Source organism: Aquarana catesbeiana, linkage group LG05 (assembly GCF_042186555.1).
Source record: "Aquarana catesbeiana isolate 2022-GZ linkage group LG05, ASM4218655v1, whole genome shotgun sequence".
NCBI classification, from domain to species: Eukaryota; Metazoa; Chordata; class Amphibia; order Anura; family Ranidae; genus Aquarana; species Aquarana catesbeiana.
The window spans coordinates 348,034,258-348,054,544 of NC_133328.1; positions in this window are offsets into that span (position 1 = coordinate 348,034,258).

Below are 20,287 nucleotides of genomic sequence, written 5' to 3' on the forward strand. Positions count from 1 at the left end.
TCGGTGGAGTCTGGCCCTCTGGCTCTGGCAGACAGAACAGCCAGACAAGCCGGTCTTATCTGTCCTCCATCGAGCCAGCGTCTGAAGTCACTGACTCGATGCGGACGAAAAGACGCCTCTGCGCATGTGCAGCTGACCGGTGAGTCCCTAAAAACTACAGTACTCATGAGGCCCTGCAAAGGAGGGAAGAGTCAAGGCCGTCCACAATAACAGGTGGGAAGGCCATGACAGACACCCATCCCAGTGGCACGGACCAAAGGGGATGGAGCTGGGATGGAATTAGCACGGATGGAAGTGCAGAAGGGAGGACACCTAAGCATCACCCAAATATAGGGATTCCTAGCGGTGCAGCATGGCGTAAAAAAAGGGCATGCATTGATAATATCAATGCATGCCCTGGGCGTCCGTATGACTGCTGGAGACGGAGTCCCAGAGAGGGAGGAATGGAGAACAGGCATGGATGGATTGAACAGGGGAGCTGACGAGGGTGAGTAGAGGGGCACAGATGCTGGACCACCCACAGCTATAGCCCATCTTGGTGTCCGAGGGAAAACCAGGCTCTCCTTGGCAAAATTCACAATAAAGAAAATTATTTTAGTAAATTATACAAAGTGAAAGAAAAAAATACATAAACATTATGTAGTACATATCAGGTATATCAACAACTCAACATATGAACACATAAGTCTGAATTTCTATAAAGAAAAAATCACAATTAGCTCAAAGGTAAAAAAAAAAAAAAAACAGGGACACCAACAAGAGGAGAAAAGTAAAGGAAAGGCTGACATTCATTGGAGTTAAAGAAAAGGCTTGAAACTAAGGCTCTCAATAAATCCAGGAAATACTGTAGCTTTGAGATCATAAATCCAGCGGGCTTCAAGCTGGAGCAAGGTACGGTCAACACTGCCCCCTCTAGAGTCCAAAGAGACATGTTCTAATGCTAGAAATTTAACGAATTGAGGGTTGAATTCATAATGCATACCCAAATGTCGGCTGATGGCCGTGTCCAACTTCTTCTTCTTAATTGGTTTTATATGATCTCTTATTCGTTTGAAAAACTGTTGCTTGCTCTTTCCAATGTAGAAGCCACCGCACAGACACTGGGCTAGATAAATAACCCCCCGGTGTCAGGCTAGTGACCCTACATTGGATAGAATGACATTTGCCATTGGAAAATTTAAATTTCGTCTTTCGATCAACAAACTGGCAGATGTCACAACCCCCACAGGGAAAAGTACCCCAGTTGGTCTAGTTATAGATAAACGAGTGGTGTCGAAATGGCTGTGGACTAGACGGTCTTTCAATGACGGAGCCCATCTGAAAGTAATCTCAGGAAAATCCCTGATATATTTCCTTGCAATTGGGTCTGCTGACAATAACTGTCAAAATTTGGTCAATATTTTCCTAATTTCCATATGTTGGTTTGAATAGCGAGTAATAACTCTTATGCCCCGTACACACGGTCGGATTTTCAGACGGAAAATGTGTGATAGGGCCTTGTCGTCGGAAATTCCGATCGTGTGTAGGCTCCATCACACATTTTCCATCAGATTTTCCGACACACAAAGTTTGAGAGCAGGCTATAAAATTTTCCGACAACAAAATCCGTTGTCAGAATTTCCGATCGTGTGTACACAAATCCGACGCACAAAGTGCCAGCATGCTCAGGACAAATAAAGGGATGAAAGCTATTGGCTACTGCCCCGTTTATAGTCCCAATGTACGTGTTTTACGTCACCGCGTTCAGAATGATCGGATTTTCTGACAACTTTGTGTGACCGTGTGTATGCAAGACAAGTTTGAGCCAACATCCGTCGGAAAAAATCCTAGGATTTTGTTGTCAGAATGTCCGATCAATGTCCGACCATGTGTACGGGGCATTACTGTATCAGATTTGTCTGCCCGTTTGGTAGAAAAAAAGCAGAGAGTTTATATTTTTAGCGTTAACACAATTATACGCTTTTTTAAGACAGGCATGGCTGTAGCCTTCGAATTCTTAATCTGTCATAAAGATCCCTAGCGGCAGATTGAAAGTCTGAGTCCATACTACAATTGCGTTTCAGCCGTAAGTACTGGCTGTATGGGATACTTTTTACTAAAGAAATAGGATGAGAGCTTTGAGCTTGGAGAATAGTATTCCCATCTGAGGGCTTCCTATATAATGATGAATCAAGTTTACCTTGTGCATCAATAGAAATGACCAAATCCAAGAAATTTATGTTACTCTGACTACAGTGCATGGTAAATCTCAAATTGAAATCATTAATTGAAATAAAACGAATGAAATCATTTAATTCCGACTGGGTCCCAGACCAAAAAATGAGGACATCTTCAATATAATGGTGCTATGCAATTACTTTATCGAGAAGATGGTTCAGATCCTCTCTTGAAAAAACATCCTTTTCCCAACCTCCCCGTTACAGGTTTGCATACGTTGGGGCACACTTAGTCCCCATCGCAACTGCACCTGGAGGTAGTGGGAAGAGTCAAATTGAAAAACATTATGTTGGAGGATATAGTTAAGCAGTTCAAGCATGAATTTGTTATATTTTGCAAAAGGAGGGACCCCTTTCATCCAGGTGAATAGCATCGTAGAGACTCTCTACATTGAGGGCCACAAGCCAAGTTTTTGGAGGAAGGTAGATGCCTTCAATAGTTCTAAGAAGGTCAATGGTATCCTTGACATATGAAAAAAGTGAGGTAACGTGAGGATGAAGATAACTGTCTACTAAAGAACTAGCATTTTCTGTAAGGCTGGAACAGCCTGAAATTATGGGACATCCTGGAGGCTCAGTAAGGGATTTATGCACCTTAGGTAGTGCATAAAAGGTGGGGATCTTCGGGTCCCTAACATTCAAATAATTCAAAGTATTTTGGTCAATGACACCTTGATGGTAGGCATTGAAAATAATTGTATGATATTGTATGCAAAAATTTTCAATGACTGTTTTAGAAATGGGTCGATACCAATTAAGATTCGTCAGAATTTTTTTGCACATGGTTACATATTGGGAAATTCCCTTAATAACCAAATTCCTGCCTTTGTCGGAGGGCTTGATTATTATTTCAGAATTAGATTGGAGAGATTTAATGGCATCTTTTTGTTGTAAGGTCAAATTGGATGACCTTGAATAATAGAAATTGAATTCTTCAATTGCTTTAGATGTTTGCTGAATAAAAGCCCAAATGTTGGACTGAGGAGGGGGGAAGGACAGGCCAGCGATCGACAACGCCGGTGGAGAGGCCAAACCGGCATCGTCCTCGGTGACCTGTCCCTCCTCCCAAAGTTCCATCAAGTCCTCCAAAGCTTGATGTTCTTCAATATTTTCCTGAAAATTGGAACTGAGATCTGATGGATGTAATTCTAACGGAAGTTTAACGTGCAAATAAATGCAAGTCCTTAATGAGTAGAAATTTGTCAAATTGAGAATCAGGACAAAAAGTTAGGCACAATTGTAAAACTTGTGTGTCAGCGTCAGTTAGAACATAAGAAGACAGGTTGACAATGAATAGTTGCTGGTCATTATATATAACATCCGAATGGGTAGATGGTGAATCTATATGGGGACTGTGTCCTATTCCTTCCCTAAAAAAATAGGTGCTAGTTTAATGTCTGCTGGTAAGGGAAGGGGTTTTCCCATATTAACTCTTACAAGAGAAAATCCCCCCCCAGGAGTAAATTTCCTCTCACTTCTTGTTGTATCCCTCCTTTTGTAAGTAGAAGTTGTTTGTAGGTCGGATGTTTGAAAATAGGGGAGCGCCTGTATATACTATACGGCCTTAGGTGTTGGTGGTACCAGAACACTGTTAGACCTCACAGTTACTCTTGGTGGGTGCTGGAACGGGCCCTGCTGTGCAATATTATATCAAGAATTGTAATTACATGCCCCTGTTAAACAGGGGCAGAAAAATTGGGCCTGTGGTGGTGGCACAACACTGTAAAGCCTCACAGATACTCTTGTTGAGCGCAGGAATGAACCCTGCTGTTAAATATATAATCAAAAATTGTAATTATATACCCCTGTTAAACAGGGGCAGAAAAATTTGGCCTTAGGCAGTGGTGGTGGTGTCCCAACACTGCAATCCCTCACATATACTCATGTTGATCAACAGAGTCTGTGGACAGGCGCACTCTGTGATTAGTTACAAAGCCTCCAGCAGCACTGAATGTGCGTTCAGAAAGAATGCAGGACAGGCCAGTAGCTCAATAGCATATTGAGCAAGCTCTGGCCAGTGGTCCACCCTCAAGACCCAGTAACCCAGTGGATGTTCTGTTGGAAAGGTCTCCAAGTCTGATCTTGCCCCTAGATATTCCTCCATGTAATTCAGATGCTGGCGATGGTTGCTGGAACTGTTCAGACCTTGGCGCTGAGGACTGAAGAATTGTCTGAAGGCATCGGTCAGCCGGCCACCTTCTCCACCGCTCTTTCTGTGACTGAACGAAGCCTCAGCAACACGTTGTCCAGCACCAGGAAATTGTAACCTCCCAGGCTCTGGAAATGCCTTGCACAAACCTTTCTGCAAGGCCTCCTGAAGATGTTTAATCCTCTGCTCCCTCTGCGAAGGCTGGATAAGTTCTGCAACCTTACCCTTGTAAAGTGGATCAAGAAGGGTTGCCAGCCAGTAATGATCCCTCTCCTTGTTACCACGAATCCTAGGGTCCTTTTGCAGGCTCAGGAGGGTCATGCAGTGTAAGTTTGCAGAGGCATTCGATCCTGAGTCCTCTGGGTCACTAAGGATCACATGATCCTCAACCACCTCCTCCCAGCCACGTACAACTCCATGGGTTTCTGGGGACTGCAAACAATCCCTTGAAGACTGCTGCTGATGCTGAGTGTTATCCTCCACCTCTATGCTGACACAATCCTCCTCCTCCTCTTCTTCTTCCTGTGTGATCTTCAGGCCTGCAGGAATACTATCTGGATAAAGGGGGCCTTGAGAGGTAAGGAAGTCCACCTCTTCCTCCCGCTGTTCTGCATCAAGTGCCCTGTCCATTATTCCATAAAACGTGTGCTCCAACAGGAAGACAAGAGGGACAGTATCACTGATGCATGCACTGTCACTACTCACCATCCTTGTGGCCTCCTCAAATGGTGACAGGACAGTGCATGCATCCTTGATCAGTAGCCACTGGCGTAGCAAAAAAATGCCAAGCTCCCCTGACCCTGTCCTGGTGCCATACTCACACAGATACTCATTGATGGCCCTCTGCTGCGTGTGCAGCCACTGCAGCATTGCCAACGTTGAGTTCCACCTGGTGGGCATGTCACAAATGAGGCAGTTCTTGGGCAGGTTGAATTCTCTTTGAATATCAGCCAGCCGAGCACTGGCATTATATGACCGGCGGAAATGACCACAGACTTCCCTGGCCTGCCTCAGGAGATCCTGTAAGCCCGGGTACCTGCTCAAGAACTGCTGCACCACCAAATTCAGGACTTGAGCCAAACAGGGAACATGGGTCAAGTGTCCCTGTCGGAGGGCGTAGAGGAGGTTGGTGCCATTGTTTCATACAACCATTCCTGGCTGAAGCTGGCATGGCGTCAACCACCTCTGAGCCTGCCCCTGCAGAGCTGCCAGAATCTCTGCCCCAGTGTGGCTCCTGTCCCCTAGGCAGACCAACTCAAGCACTGCATGGTATCTTTTTGCCTGAGTGCTTGCATAGCCCCTTGAACGCCTATGGAGCACCGCTGGTTCAGAGGACAAATCTGCAGAGGAAGAGGCCATAGAGGAAGAAGGGGAGGGGTGGAGGAGAGAGCTCTGGCAGAATCACCACTACTAGCAATTTGGAGGTGTGGTGGCGAAACAAGCTCCAACAATACTGAACCCTGTCCTGCATCCTTCCCAGCTGCCAGCAGAGTTACACAGTGCGCCATGAAAGAAAGGTAACATCCCTGTCCATGCCTGCTGGACCATGAGTCAGTGCTAATACGCACCTTACTGCTGACCGCAATGTGTGATCTGCTGCACACGTGTCAAAAAAGGCCCACACCAAAGAACTTTTCAAAACATTTGGGGAGTCAGCAGTGCCCTGCACCTGCTTAGCTCTGTGGTGTGATGCAATAGGGTGGCTGCCCTTAAGCTACCCCCTGGAGGGCATCCTGCCTCATTGGAGATGTGCCTCCTCCTCTCTTCTGTCAGGCACCCAAGTAGGCTCAGTGACCTCATCATCTGCTCCCTCCTTGTCACTGGAGCAAACTTGGCAGTATGCTGCAGCTGGGGGAACATGACTGCCAGTTTCTTGACCTTCTTGGGTACCCCCTCTATCTAGGCTCACGTTACTCCCTTCCTCAACCTGGGTACCATCATCGGAGCCTTCAAATCCCTGGGCATCCTCCTGCAGCATGTACCTGATACTGTGGTCGAATAGTTCAGGGGACTCCTCCATGCATGATGGTGGGGCTAGGGAAGGTGAGACTGTTGACATGGAGCTGATGGAATAGGCTGCTTTGGCAGCTGCATTGGCAGGCAAACTACTCTGAGCCTGGCAACTTGTTGGTTCTTTTGAAATGAACCCTGAGATTGGATGTATATGGAAACAGTTGGTGGTCACCTATCTTTATTGACAAGACCTTGACATCTATAGCGGAAAGATTTGAACTATTATCATTTGAATCTTTGAAAGCCTTCTCATAAGTGAGATCTTTTCTTGCACTAATTGAAACCTGAATGTGTCCTGAAGATTTTTTTTTACGAAACGCGTAGACGCATTGGGGCTCTTATCATGTATATTCTTATATAGATGATTTTTTAACTTTTTGTCAATGTCTTTGTTATGTATGCATTTGTACTCAATAAAGTTTACTATATTATTATTTTGACTATGCTTCCTTAGGTTTGCTATACCTCTAAAGTCCGACTAGGTTCTCCTTGTTGAACCCCCTTTTTTCTTTCTTGCCATATAATTATATGGATGTGGTCATAGGAGTGGTTCCTTTTATATTTTACTCTGAGCCTGGGTGACAGAGGATGAGGAGAATGAGGAGGGCTTTATTATCCATTCCACCAACTTTGTTGTGGCTCAATAACACGGCCAGCTGCAGAAAATAGTAGCAACTGCACTAGGAGTGCACGGTACTGCAACAGAAGTGTAATAACAACTATGGGTGCACTGTATGTATTGTGTAAACCACCAGAAAAGTAGTAGCAACTGCACTAGGGGTGCACAGTAATGTGCACAACACCAGAAGTCCATTATCAACTATGGGTGCACTTTATGTATTGTGTACTGTGTATACCACCAGAAAAGTAGTAGCAAGTGCACTAGGGGTGCATGGTACTGTGTATACCAACAGAAGTGTAATAACAACTATGGGTGTACTGTATTGTGTACACCACCAGAAAAGTAGTAACAACTGCACTATGGGTGCACGTTACTGTGTATTGTGTACACCACCTGAAGTATATTAGAAAAAGTACACCAGAAATGGCCTGCAGTCAGATAAAGCTAAACTGGATGCAGTGGATATACAGTATATCACAAAAGTGAGTACACCCCTCGCATTTTTGTAATTTTTTTATTACATCTTTTCATGTGACAACAATGAAGAAATTACACTTTGCTACAATGTAAAGTAATGAGTGTACAGCTTGTATAACAGGGTAAATTTGCTGTCCACTCAAAATAACTCAAAACACAGCCATTAATGTCTAAACTGCTGGCAACAAAAGTGAGTACACCCCTAAATGAAGATGTCCAAATTGGACCCAAAGTGTCAGTATTTTGTGTGACCACCATTATTTTCCAGCACTGCCTTAACCCTCTTGGGCATGGAGTTCACCAGAGCTTCACAGGTTGCCACTGGAGTCATCTTCCACTCCTCCATGATGACATCACAGAGCTGGTGGATGTTCGAGACCTTGCACTCCTCCACCTTCAATTTGAGGATGCCCCACAGATGCTCAATAGGGTTTTGGTCTGGAGACATGCTTGGCCAGTCCATCACCTTTACTCTCAGCTTCTTTAGAAAGGCAGGGGTTGTCTTAGAGGTGTGTTTGGGGTCAATATTATGTTGGAATACTGCCCTGTGGCCCAGTCTCCGAATGGAAGGGATCATGCTCTGCTTCAGTATGTCACAGTACATGTTGGCATTCATGGTTCCCTCAATGGACTGTAGCTCCCCAGTGTCGGCAGCACTCATGCAGCCCCAGACCATGACACTCCCACCATCATGCTTGACTTGACTGTAGGCAAGACACACTTGTCTTTGTACTCCTCACCTGGTTGCCACCATACATGCTTGACACCATCTGAACCAAATAAGTTTATCTTGGTCTGATTAGACCACAGGACATGGTTCCAGTAATCCATGTCTTTAGTCTGCTTGTCTTCAGCAAACTGTTTGCGGGCTTTCCTGTGCATCATCTTTAGAAGAGGCTTTCTTCTGGGACGACAGCCATGCAGACCAATGTAAAGCAGTGTGCAGCGTATGGTCTGAGCACTGACAGGCTGACCCCCCCACCCCTTCAACCTCTGCAGCAATGCTGGCAGCACTCATACATCTATTTCCCAAAGACAACCTCTGGATATGATGCTGAGCATGTGCACTCAACTTCTTTGGTCGACCATGGTGAGGCCTGTTCTGAGCGGAACCTGTCCTATTAAACCACTGTATGGTCTTGGTCAAAATGCTGCAGCTCAGTTTTAGGGTCTCGGCAATCTTCTTATAGCCTAAGCCATCTTTATGTAGAGCAACAATTCTTTCTTTCAGATCCTCAGAGAGTTCTTTGCCATGAAGTGTCATGTTGAACTTCCAGTGACCAGTATGAGAGAGTGAAATTGATAACACCAAATTTAACACACCTGCTACCCATTCACACCTGGGACGTTGTAACACTAACGAGTCACATGACACCGGGGAGGGAAAATGGCTTACTGGGCCCAATTTGGATATTTTCACTTAGGGGTGTACTCACTTTTGTTTCCAGTGGTTTAGGCATTAATGGCTGTGTGTTGAGTTATTTTGAGGGGACAGCAAATTCACACTGTTATACAAGCTGTACACTCACTACTTTACATTGTGGCAAAGTGTCATTTCTTCAGTGTTGTCACATGAAAAGATATAATAATATATTTACAAAAATGTGTATTCATTTTTGTGAGATATGGTATATATATATATATATATATATATATATATATATATATAGTAAAGTTTGGGGATAATAGCTCCACAGAACCAAGTGCATAAACTGTTTAAACTTTAAACAACAAGGCTTTTATCTGTAAGCAAATCAAAAATAAAGCTTCATTCAGCACACAGCACAAAAATATAAAATAAAGTCTGCTTATCTTCAGCACAAAATAAAGTCTGCTTATCTTCAGCATAAAGAAAATCAAAGAAAAGGCACAGTTTGTAGCCGGGTCTTCATCCCAGAGTTTAAAAAGTCCTTGTTGAATCTTTAGCAGCTCCAAACAGGTACACAGCTCATCACGACAGGTGTAATCACCTACTCCTCTTCACCACCACCTCTTCACTACTTCCTGTCTTTTATGAGCTGTTTCCTGTTTCCTTTAACCCCCTGTGTGCTGCATCCCTGTGGTCAGGGGTGGAGGCTCTTTCCCACCCTAATATCACTTATATATATTTTAAATACACTGCAGCTAACTGAATAACCTGCCTGCCTGAAGTATATTACAAAAAAGTACACCAGGAATGGCCTGCAGTCAGATATAGCTAAACTGGATGCAGTGGAGATATATATATATAGATATATATATATATCTATAGATATATATATATATCTATATATATATATAGATATATATATATATCTATATATATCTATAGATATATATATATATATATATCTATAGATATATATATATATAGATATATATATATATATATCTCTATATATAGAGATATATATATATATATATATATATATATATCTATATATATCTCTCTCTATATATATATATACAAGAGACTGTCGGCATATATATATTAAATATACACTGCAGCTAACTGAATAACCTGCCTGCTCAATCTAAATGACACTCTCTCTCCATCCACGGCAACAACGCACTACTCAGGGCCCACATGCAGGCAGTCTTATATAGTGTGGGGCGTGGACTTAGTCCCCCTGAGCCATGATTAGCCAAAGGTACCCTGCCTTTGGCCAATTATGGCTCTCTTAGCTGATGGCGCTGGGATTGGCCAAAGCATGCTGGTCATGGTGCACGCTTTGGCCAATCATCATACAGCAATGCACTGCACTCCTGCAATGCATTACGGGGCATTACGCAGCACTCAAATTTGGCGCGAACACCTTATTAATGTTCGGTTTTCGACAAGAGGGCTAACAGCCAATGTTTGCGTCAAACTCGTGTTCGACCCAAACATAAATCTCATCCCTAATGCATATTATATACATATATATATATATATATATATATATATATATATATATATTTATGCATCCAATGTGCACATTGCATAAAACAGACCAAAAACAAAAACAGATATCCAAAATAAATAAAACAAGGAATATGGAAATCATGGGCAGGGCATGGACACCATTAAGTGACGATCCAGTAAATGTAATGCCCACAACTAACCACATGGTGTTAAAAAAAATGTGTTATAAGCAACCCACTGCATGTAGAAACATATACGCACATGTACAACCACGTATACCACTTTTATATAATTTTATCATCCCATCACCATTTGCCAGTTATCATTTGACAGTTGTTATTGTGTGTCTAATAAACTAACTTTGGTTAGCATATTAATTTGCAAAGTTATTCATACTAGTCCCATAGAGCGCTGCATTTGTTTTATATGTTCTGTTGTCCACCCCCTCTAGTGGTTGGCAGCTGCACTGGGTCCCAGCTTTCTTTTACCTCTTCCATGATATGCACATTTTTATGGATGACTGACAGTTCTAGTGCTCCAGGACTCTGTTTCCTACCAGTTACCTGGAAGGTGGTAACAACAGATGCCAGCCTTTTGGGTTGGGGAGCAGTCCTGGAAGAGGCGACTGTCCAAGGGAAATGGTCCAGATCAGAAATTACTTTGCCCATCAACGTTCTAGAGATACGGGCAGCACGCTTAGCTTTGAGGGCCTGGAAATTCAGGTTGTGGAATTGTCCTGTCAGGATCCAATCTGACAATGCCACAGCAGTATATTAATCACCAAGGGGGTACAAGAAGTCATGCAGCCCAGAGAGAGGTGAATCATACCCTAACTTGGGCAGAAAACAATGTACCTTGCCTATAGGCAGCCTTCATTCCAGGAGAGGAGAGTTGTCAGGCGGACTACTTGATTCGCCAGCAGTTGTTCCCGGGAGAATGGACCCTTCACCCTGATATCTTCCTGGCAATATGCCGGAGATGGGGGATCCCGGACGTAGACCTGTTTGCATCTAGGTTCAACAAAAAGATCGACAACTTTGTGTCAAGAACAAAGTATCTGCTAGCATGTGGAACAGATGCCTTGGTGGTCCTGTGGGATCAGTTTTCACTGATTTATGCATTCCCTCCTATTCTGCTGCTGCCACGACTTCTTCGCATGATCCAGCAGGAAGGGAAGACCGTGATTCTTGTGACCCCGGCATGGCCCAGAAGATCTTGGTATGCAGAGATCATAAATATGGTGGTAGGGGACCCATGGACCCTACCACCACATCCGGACCTACTCTCGCAAGTTTTGGTATTCCATCCTACCTTACAAACGCTAAATTTAATGGTTTGGTTATTGAGACCCACATTCTGAAGAAGCGTGTGCTGTCAGGTTCAGTGGTATCTACCTTGATTAGTGCAAGGAAGCCGGCCTCTAGAGTCATATATATATAGAGTCTGGAAGGCGTATGTTTCCTGGTGTGAATCCAGGGGTTGGCATCCCAGAAAGTATGTCATAGAGAGAATCCTTGACTTTCTGCAAATGGGGTTAGAGATGAAGCTGGCCTTGAGTACTATCAAAGGCCAGATCTTGGCCTTATCAGTATTATTTCAATGACCGCTTTCTTCGCCTTCTTTGGTCCGTAACTTTATACAGGGGGTAACGCGGATTAATCCATCGGGTTAGATCACCCCTGAGCCCTTGGGACTTGAATTTAGTTCTGTCAGAATTACAGAAACAGCCTTTTGAGCCGATACAACATATTCCCTTGGTCCTTTTGACAAGGAAACTAGTTTTTCTGGTAGCCATATCTCCTGCAAGAAGGGTATCAGAAATGGCTGCTCTTTCTTGTAAAGAGCCATATTTAATTATTCACAAGGATAGAGTAGTATTGCGTCCTCATCCTAACTTTCTACCGAAGGTAGTGTTAGGTTTTCATCTAAACCAGGATATTGTTCTACCTTCGTTTTTTCCAGAACCCGGTTCTATGGAAGAGAATTGCTATATTCTCTTGATGTGGTGAGAGCAGTCAAAGTCTACCTCAGATTCGAAAAATGGATGTTTTGTTTGTGTTGCCTGTAGGTCCTAAGAAAGGACAGGGAGCAACAAAATCTATTATTTCTAAGTGGATTTGGCAAGTACTTGTTCAATCTTATGGTTTGAGAGGAAGATTCCACCCTTTCAAATCAAAGCGCACTCCACCAGGGCTGTTAGTGCTTCATGGGCAGTGCATAACCAAGCCTCCATGGCTCAAATCTGCAAGCCCGCATCTTGGTCTTCAGCCCATACATTTACCAGATTCTTTCAGGTGGCTGTAAAAAGACATGAGGATATTGCCTTTGGGTGCAGTGTGCTACAGGCAGCAGTATAGGTCCTCTGGTCTCATGGTGCCCTACTTTGTTGTGTTTCCCTCCCCTCAGTTAGCATTGCTCTGGAACATTCCACATAGTAACTACTATGGCTCTGTGTCCCGTGATGTACAATAAAGAAAATAAGATTTTTATAACAGCTTACCTGTAAAATCCTTTTCTTGGAGAACATCACAGGACACAGAGATCCTCCCCTCTTTTGATACACGTATATTGCTTTGCTACAAAAACGGAGGTACTCCCAGTAATGGAAGGGGTTATATAGAGAGTGAATTTCCTGTCTTAGGATTTGCCAGTATCCATCACCTAAAGATTGCCTATATAACCCACATAGTACTACTATGGCTCTGTGTCCCGTGATGTACTCCAAGAAAAGGATTTTACAGGTTAGCTGTTATAAAAATCCTATTTTTTCAACACATGTGCTGCAGACCACACATTCATTTTTTGCAGTATCTCTCATCAATATGGAACAAAGATTGGCCATTTGTGTATCACATGTATATAGAAACACAGAGCATTCACCATGCAACTCAGTGGGAAAAGCACTTGCATGCTAGTGGGTGACTCGATTCCATTACAGCAGACTCAAGCATTAGGGATTACATTTTTTTAAGGGGTGTCTGAGGTTTACCCTATGGCACTTCCAGTATGGAAAAAAGTCAGCATGAGACCACGCAGGACAGAGGCAAGCATAGGCTGCAACCATCCCATGCCATTTCCATTTTTACCACTGGGAAGGAGCTTTGCTGGAATGAAAAAAAAAGCATGTCCCTATCCACCCTCATGCCCAGCTTCTCAATGCCAACTTGGCAAAATTGCTGACTTTACAGCTTCTACCATCTCAGCTGATGTAGTCTGCCTTAGAAAAGGGGCTTCCTCGTGCGTCAGAGGGGGACGGGGTCTCCCGATGACGTAAACGGGTGGCCCCGCCCTCAGTTATATAACAGCTGTCACCAAGAAGAAGTGTCACTCGGCGGGAGCCTCCCATGGATGGCGGAACTGTAGCGGCTTTTTTTTTACTTTTTAGGTCCATCGGGTGACGTGGATTTACATCGCTGGACATTTTTATTTTTTAATTGTTTAATAAAGGACTTGTCCCAGGCTGTCTCTTGGGGGCATCTGGGGGTTCTCTTGTTAAGGGTAGCTTCCAGATTCCGATAAGCCCCCCGCCCACAGACCCCCACAACCAGCAGGCAATGGTTGTGGGGATGAGGCCCTTGTCCCCATCAACATGGGGACAAGGTGCTTTGGGGTCAGACCCCAAAGCACCCTCCCCATGTTGAGGGCATGTGGCCTGGCCTCTCTCTCACCCCCCCTCTTTTTCTGCAGCCTGCCAGGTTGCGTGCTCTGATAAGGGTCTGGTATAAATTTTGGGGAGACCTTTATGCCATCTTTTTCTAATTTTGGCGCAGGGTTCCCCTTAAAATCCATACAAGACCTGAAGGGACTGGTATAGATTTTGGGGAGACCCCTACACCATTTTTTTTTAAATTTGGTGCAGGGTTCCACTTAATTTCCATACCAGACCTGAAGGGCTTGGTATGGATTTTGGGGGGAAGCCATGCAATTTAAAAAAAAAAAAATTTGGTTCAGGGTTCCCCTTAATACTCATACCAGAACCAAAGGGCCTGGTAATGGACTGGGGGGGACCCATGCCATTTTTTTCAATGAGTTTTTTCTATATATATTGCTGAGACCTGACAATTCATTACAGCCGCAATCAGTTTTAAATGACTTTTTTCCTTTAGAAATGTCATTTTGCTGTGGTACGGTTCTAAACATGGGAAAGCTGTGCCACTTTACAGGCATACTATAGACACCCCCCAGGCACGATATTTAAATGAATATTTTATTTTTATTGCTTCACTTTAAGCATTATTAAAATCACTGCTCCCGAAAAAACAGCCATTTAAAAAAAAAGGTTTGCATTGATACATGTCCCCTGGGGCAGAACCCAGGTCCCCAAACACTTTTTATGACAATAACTTGCAACGGCCGAACAACCAAAGAACTTATGCTCTGGCCGAACCGTTCACCCATCCCTAGTTGACACATCATTGTGTTTGGATGTTATTTAGTAACAAATACTTATAAGCATCTATGAACTGTCCTTTTCAGAATTGCCTGGGTGATGTATTAATAGGACATGTGGAGTAACTGTTTATGTTTACTGTATAACTCCCTCCAGCCCAACAACGCATGCAATTATTATTCCTATGTAAGTTTTTCATTATTATTATTCCTCAAGTGTGGGTGTATGTTGCATGTCCCCACGATGTGTTCTCCTGCTTAGTGCAGTCAGTTTTTAATAGGAAAGCAGAGAGGCTAGCAGAAACACCAGCGGTTTCACACAAAGGAAGCAATACAAAGAAAACAGGAGATGTCTTCATACAAGTATATGGTACAGCAGCCACATATCAGGAAAATTAAATGTTGGGATAACAAACACTTTAACCTCTTTATTCTGGTAATGGCCTCCCAAGTGAAGGTTCTTCCAATTACCATTGAAACCCTGCTGGGTAGAATAATTATTCCTATAGGGAGTATCAAAATGAGCTCCTCCTTTCCCAATGAGGGTCTCAGTGGAGGTCTAGGGTTAGGTATAGAGTTCCTTCCCCTATTGGAAGTTGATTCCTTTGAAGGTGGAGGTCTGTAATTAGAACTTCCTCCTACATTTTTCACCTCTTGTGAGATGTTGGTTATTTGAGATTCAGTCGTGGAGTTGACCCCACGTTGCTGGAACAATTTAAAATTCTGAAAACCTCCCCGGTTTGGTTCGCACCACAACATACGAACAGGCAAAAAGTTTGAGCGAACATTCAAATCCTATTAAAGTCTATGGGACACGAACATGAAAAATCAAAAGTGCTTATTTTAAAGGCTTAAATGCAAGTTATTGCCATAAAAAGTGTATGGGGACCCGGCTACTGCCCTAAGGGACATGTATCAATGCAAAAAAAAAGTTTTTAAAACAACCGCTCTTTCAGGAGCAGTGATTTTATTAATGCTTAAAGTAAAGCAATAAAAATGAAATATTCCTTTAAATATTGTGCCTGGGGTTCCCCTAAGTCTGCCTGTAAAGTGGCATCTGTGCAATGTATAGAACAGTGCTGCAGCAAAATGACATTTCTAAAGGAAAAAATGTAATTCAATTTAATTTAATTTAATGTAATTTAAACTTGCTAGCGGCTGTAATGTATTGCCGGCTCCCAGAAATATAGATTAAAAACCAAGGAAAAAACAAGGAAAAAGATCTCTCAGTGCATTATGGAGGGCTCCGTGGTTCTCAAATTTGCCGCGAACACCCCATATGTTTGGTTCGTTTGTGGACAAATGATGTTCGAGTCAAACTTATGTCCGATTCGAATATCAGGACCTTCCCTAACTGCCACCATGAACACCTCTTTATACCCTTGCTGGTCTGATGCTGTAACCATCTTCTGACACTGCTGTAGGCTTGCCACCATTACTACCTCTTTATACCACTGCTGGCCTGACACAGTAACTATCTTCTTCAAGCACTATAGACCTACCACCATCTCATATTAATTCAATTGCTGCAGTACATTGAAATTGTCATTCTAATATGACATGCTTAATGTTTTTGCAGTCTCCCAGTTGCAAAAAAATGATATTTCCTGCATTTCCTTTCATGTATTCTGCATTCATTTTTGTGTTTGGTTACAGTGTTTTGGCAATACCAATGAAAACCTAATTGTTTCCACTGCTGTTTCGTGGTTTATCTCCCCTCTTTGGCACTCCCGTGGTTCAATACATTGTCCTTAGGCTTCTCCTTTCAGAATCCCAGCCCTTCCCTCTTACCCTGTGTTGTTAAAAGCTGGGCAACTGGTGACCAAAAAATTTCCCCCTACAGGTATGCCTTCATGGCACAGTAATCTGTGGCTAAAACGTCTCCTGATCAAAGCAAGCCTAGCAAGTACACACACATATTTGCTAAAACTACATTAAAAAAAAGATTTTGATTGACCATCTCAGCTCCTCCACCCCTTTAATTGACTTGACCCCATTGCATTTACCCGAAATGACAAAAAGGGGATTGCACCAAATTTTTAGTGAGGCAAAATGGGAGCTTCACTAATGCCTAGTAAATTGGTTCCAGTGCATTTGTATTGTGTTGCATTTTCCAAATGTGAACCATGTATTTTTCATGCATTAAAGTGACATATGATTATTATGATCACTAAGGGCTTTATGAATTTTGACAAACAATTTATGGACTATAAAGAATTTTTATGTTCATAATATTAAAAAAAAGATGCCTTTGAATTCATAGTTATAAAGACCTGATCTACTAATAGTAGTAAACCAAATGTATTAGGGGGTGAGTCTGTCAAATATATACTGTATATGGTTTTTCCTCAATCTAAAATCCACAATGTGTTTAAAAAAATATATTAACGCACCATTTTTGTTTTGGTTATGCTCTGTGTTCTCTCGCTGAATATTTGTCAGTTTTCATTTCTTTCTGATTTGAAGATTAAATATAATAGTTTTTAAAAAGACCAAAACAGTTCAGTGTATTATCAAGATTCTAGAAAAAAAAATATATTTTTGAGTATTACCGAATAAAATAAGGATCATTGTTATTTTGAGAGTAATTTTTCCTAAATATAAAACCTTAAAATACATATACCACCATTATTGAAAAACAGTTGACTATCCAAAACATGAAGCATATAAATCTGATTATAGTTAGGTAGAAATAATATAGTTCAGTTGTCACAATTTTGTTTTAAATGTAAATTTTAAATTACCTTTCTATATAGATATATTCAAATGTATCTATAATAATTATTAAAAATCAATATGCTGTGAATTGGTAACATGACATAAAGGTAAAATGATTCTAGAGACCAATATTTGCTTTTGTGCTGGAATGATGCATTGATTATTTTAGTGATAATTTGCTTCTCGGTTATATGTCATGTTTAAGTATGTGTCTTATAAATGTTGAGATAATATAATTAGACCAACTAGTGGGTACTAATCTATATACATAAGTTCAATACCTTACTGGAATTCCATCAGTTATAGCTACACTGCCTGGAAGCATTATAAACAAATATTTTATAATGTAATTTATTTCAACCTTCCTTCACAATGAATTAAACTAATAAAGAAATTGACTTCTAAGTGGGAAAACATCTAAAGAAAGACATATGTGTTCCACAAATATGAATGAACAGTCTATATTGACATGTTATTGGTAGTTGGTGCAGTTGTTTTACTTAAAACTAAAGATCAATAATGAGCCCTAATAAAGGTTGGTTAGATTTTACATGTGTCTCTCTTTTTTTACCTACAGGTATTACTTGTTCCAACCCTGCCAGTAACATGAACCTGTAAAACAAGCTAGGGACTAATTTAGACAAAAAGCCCTAGGCATAAGGTTTACGTGTTATTTTCATAAATACAAGTCAGCACTAGGCTGATGATATTTGAAGAATCCAAAGAGTATACAAAAAAATAAGTATTATTTTATAATGATAAAAGTCTTGTAAATAATTAGAAAATCATGTGTGTGTGTGTGTGTGTGTGTACGCATGTGCATAAATGTGACCATCTCAAAATTAAAATTATAATCATTTTCAAAAATAATAGAAAAGCAAACCTTTTACTGGTGCTCATTATTGGTTACATGGGAAATGTTTTATGATCATTATTCTCCACTATGTGAAAGTTTGTAAGGTCAGTGGTTGTTAGACACGTCTTCTATGGAATGGCTATCATTTTGCAAATTTACTAAAAGCCACCGCACTAAATGTGTTGATGTGATGATGATGTTATTTTACAAACAAGGTCAATGATCTATTTTCTTACTGGGTCCTCAGATGTGTAAAGCACTAATGTGTACCCTTGGTATTTGGAAATAATAAATGTTTTTGCATGCTAAATCTTTTATGAAACATAAATATCTGTAAAAATGTATTAAAGACCAAACAAAAATACCATTCATACATTTGTTAAAATTCATTCATTTTAAAAGGAGGGCATAAACCATTTTCAGAATTCATGAATATTCTTTGTATGACCTTTTTGAAATTTCCAAAGCAATCTATTTTATCTGCCACTCCAAATCAATGGAGATGCAATGAGCCCTTGAAAGAATATACTTTGCTCTTTAGGAAGTCAATATGAAAAGCTGATGGAAATTCATGAGGATCCTAGCCATCACAATGTATCTATGCTCCCTTGGTGGATTCATATGTTATATATTTGTGTTAGGTGGCTAATCCCATTTAGAAACAATGAACTGGTAAATGGAAAAAATACTAAAGTAGGTTGATCATGTAAAAGATGCTATAGAAATATACACATTTGAGGCATTTTGTTAAATATATGCTTGATAGGATATCATTTTATATTCATTTATTTTCCCTTTAAGCTATTTCCTGTAAGCTATTCACTTTAAGAATGTGGGCTATTTCTGTTTTGTGTATTAAATGTGCAAAATAAAATCAAACATATCACTTTATTTATCTGATCCTAGAGCCAACATTTGAAGCAGGTTTTTATTTGGGAAAATGCTTTACTTGTTTCTTCTTTTATATCAGTTGACATGCAAGGTTCTATATTATTATACCATCTTTAATTTGTAAAGCATAATCATATACCAATGCATATTATAAAAAGCATACAGCAGACATTCCTACTTGTTTGATCAATATTTTGATCACTAACCATACCTGCTATCACCTTTAACCTGGAACCTTTACACGCATAGGTGAAGGTAGTCCTGGCCAAAGAGGCAAAAGCTCCATTGTGGAGAAAATAATAGCTGAGCAGCTTTTTTATTATAAAATGACTTTTCATTGTGAAAAACAAATGATTGATAAGATATATTTAAAGAGTACTGGCTGTACACTCCTGTGGCCAGAATGGCCTTCTGGCTGAATTGTTGGCATACTGACTTATCAGCACATGTAAACACAGACAATTCTACATAAAATGGAAGACGTACAAAAGACAAATATGACTTCAATATGGCTGAACTACTTTTCAAATCACACACACACATATATATATATATTTCCTGGACCTCCCCATGTCAACCTACTATGGGTCAACTCTGCCCCCTCTGACCCTGCAGGACCACTTCTTTTCTAGCCCATAAAAGGGCGGCTGTCTGCCCACACCAGTGTTATTTTTTTGTCCTCGCTCCAGACGGCTTTTAAAGTTTATTTTTATTTATTTTTTTTTTTTTTCTCTTCTCCATCTATCCTGTCGGGTTCAGCCTGTCCCGATTCAGAAGACCCCCCCATATAGACTGTAAATCTCCTGAGGAGGTGGGTTCCCGTGGTGCTGGGATTGTATGGTCCAGTATAAATGACTGTGTATTACTGGCAAAGGTCACTGGCAGTATAAATGACTGTATATACCTTCGTTAGGCAGGTGCTGGCACTCTCTCCTTCCATGTTTTTGTGTGTTCATGGTTTGGCTCGCTGGGTCTTGTAGTTCACCTCCTCCACATGTACTCCTTTCAGGAAGCTCAGAGTTGTGCAGGTGAGGTCAGAGGTAGCTTCCTCTTTGGGTTGTCTAGCAAACAC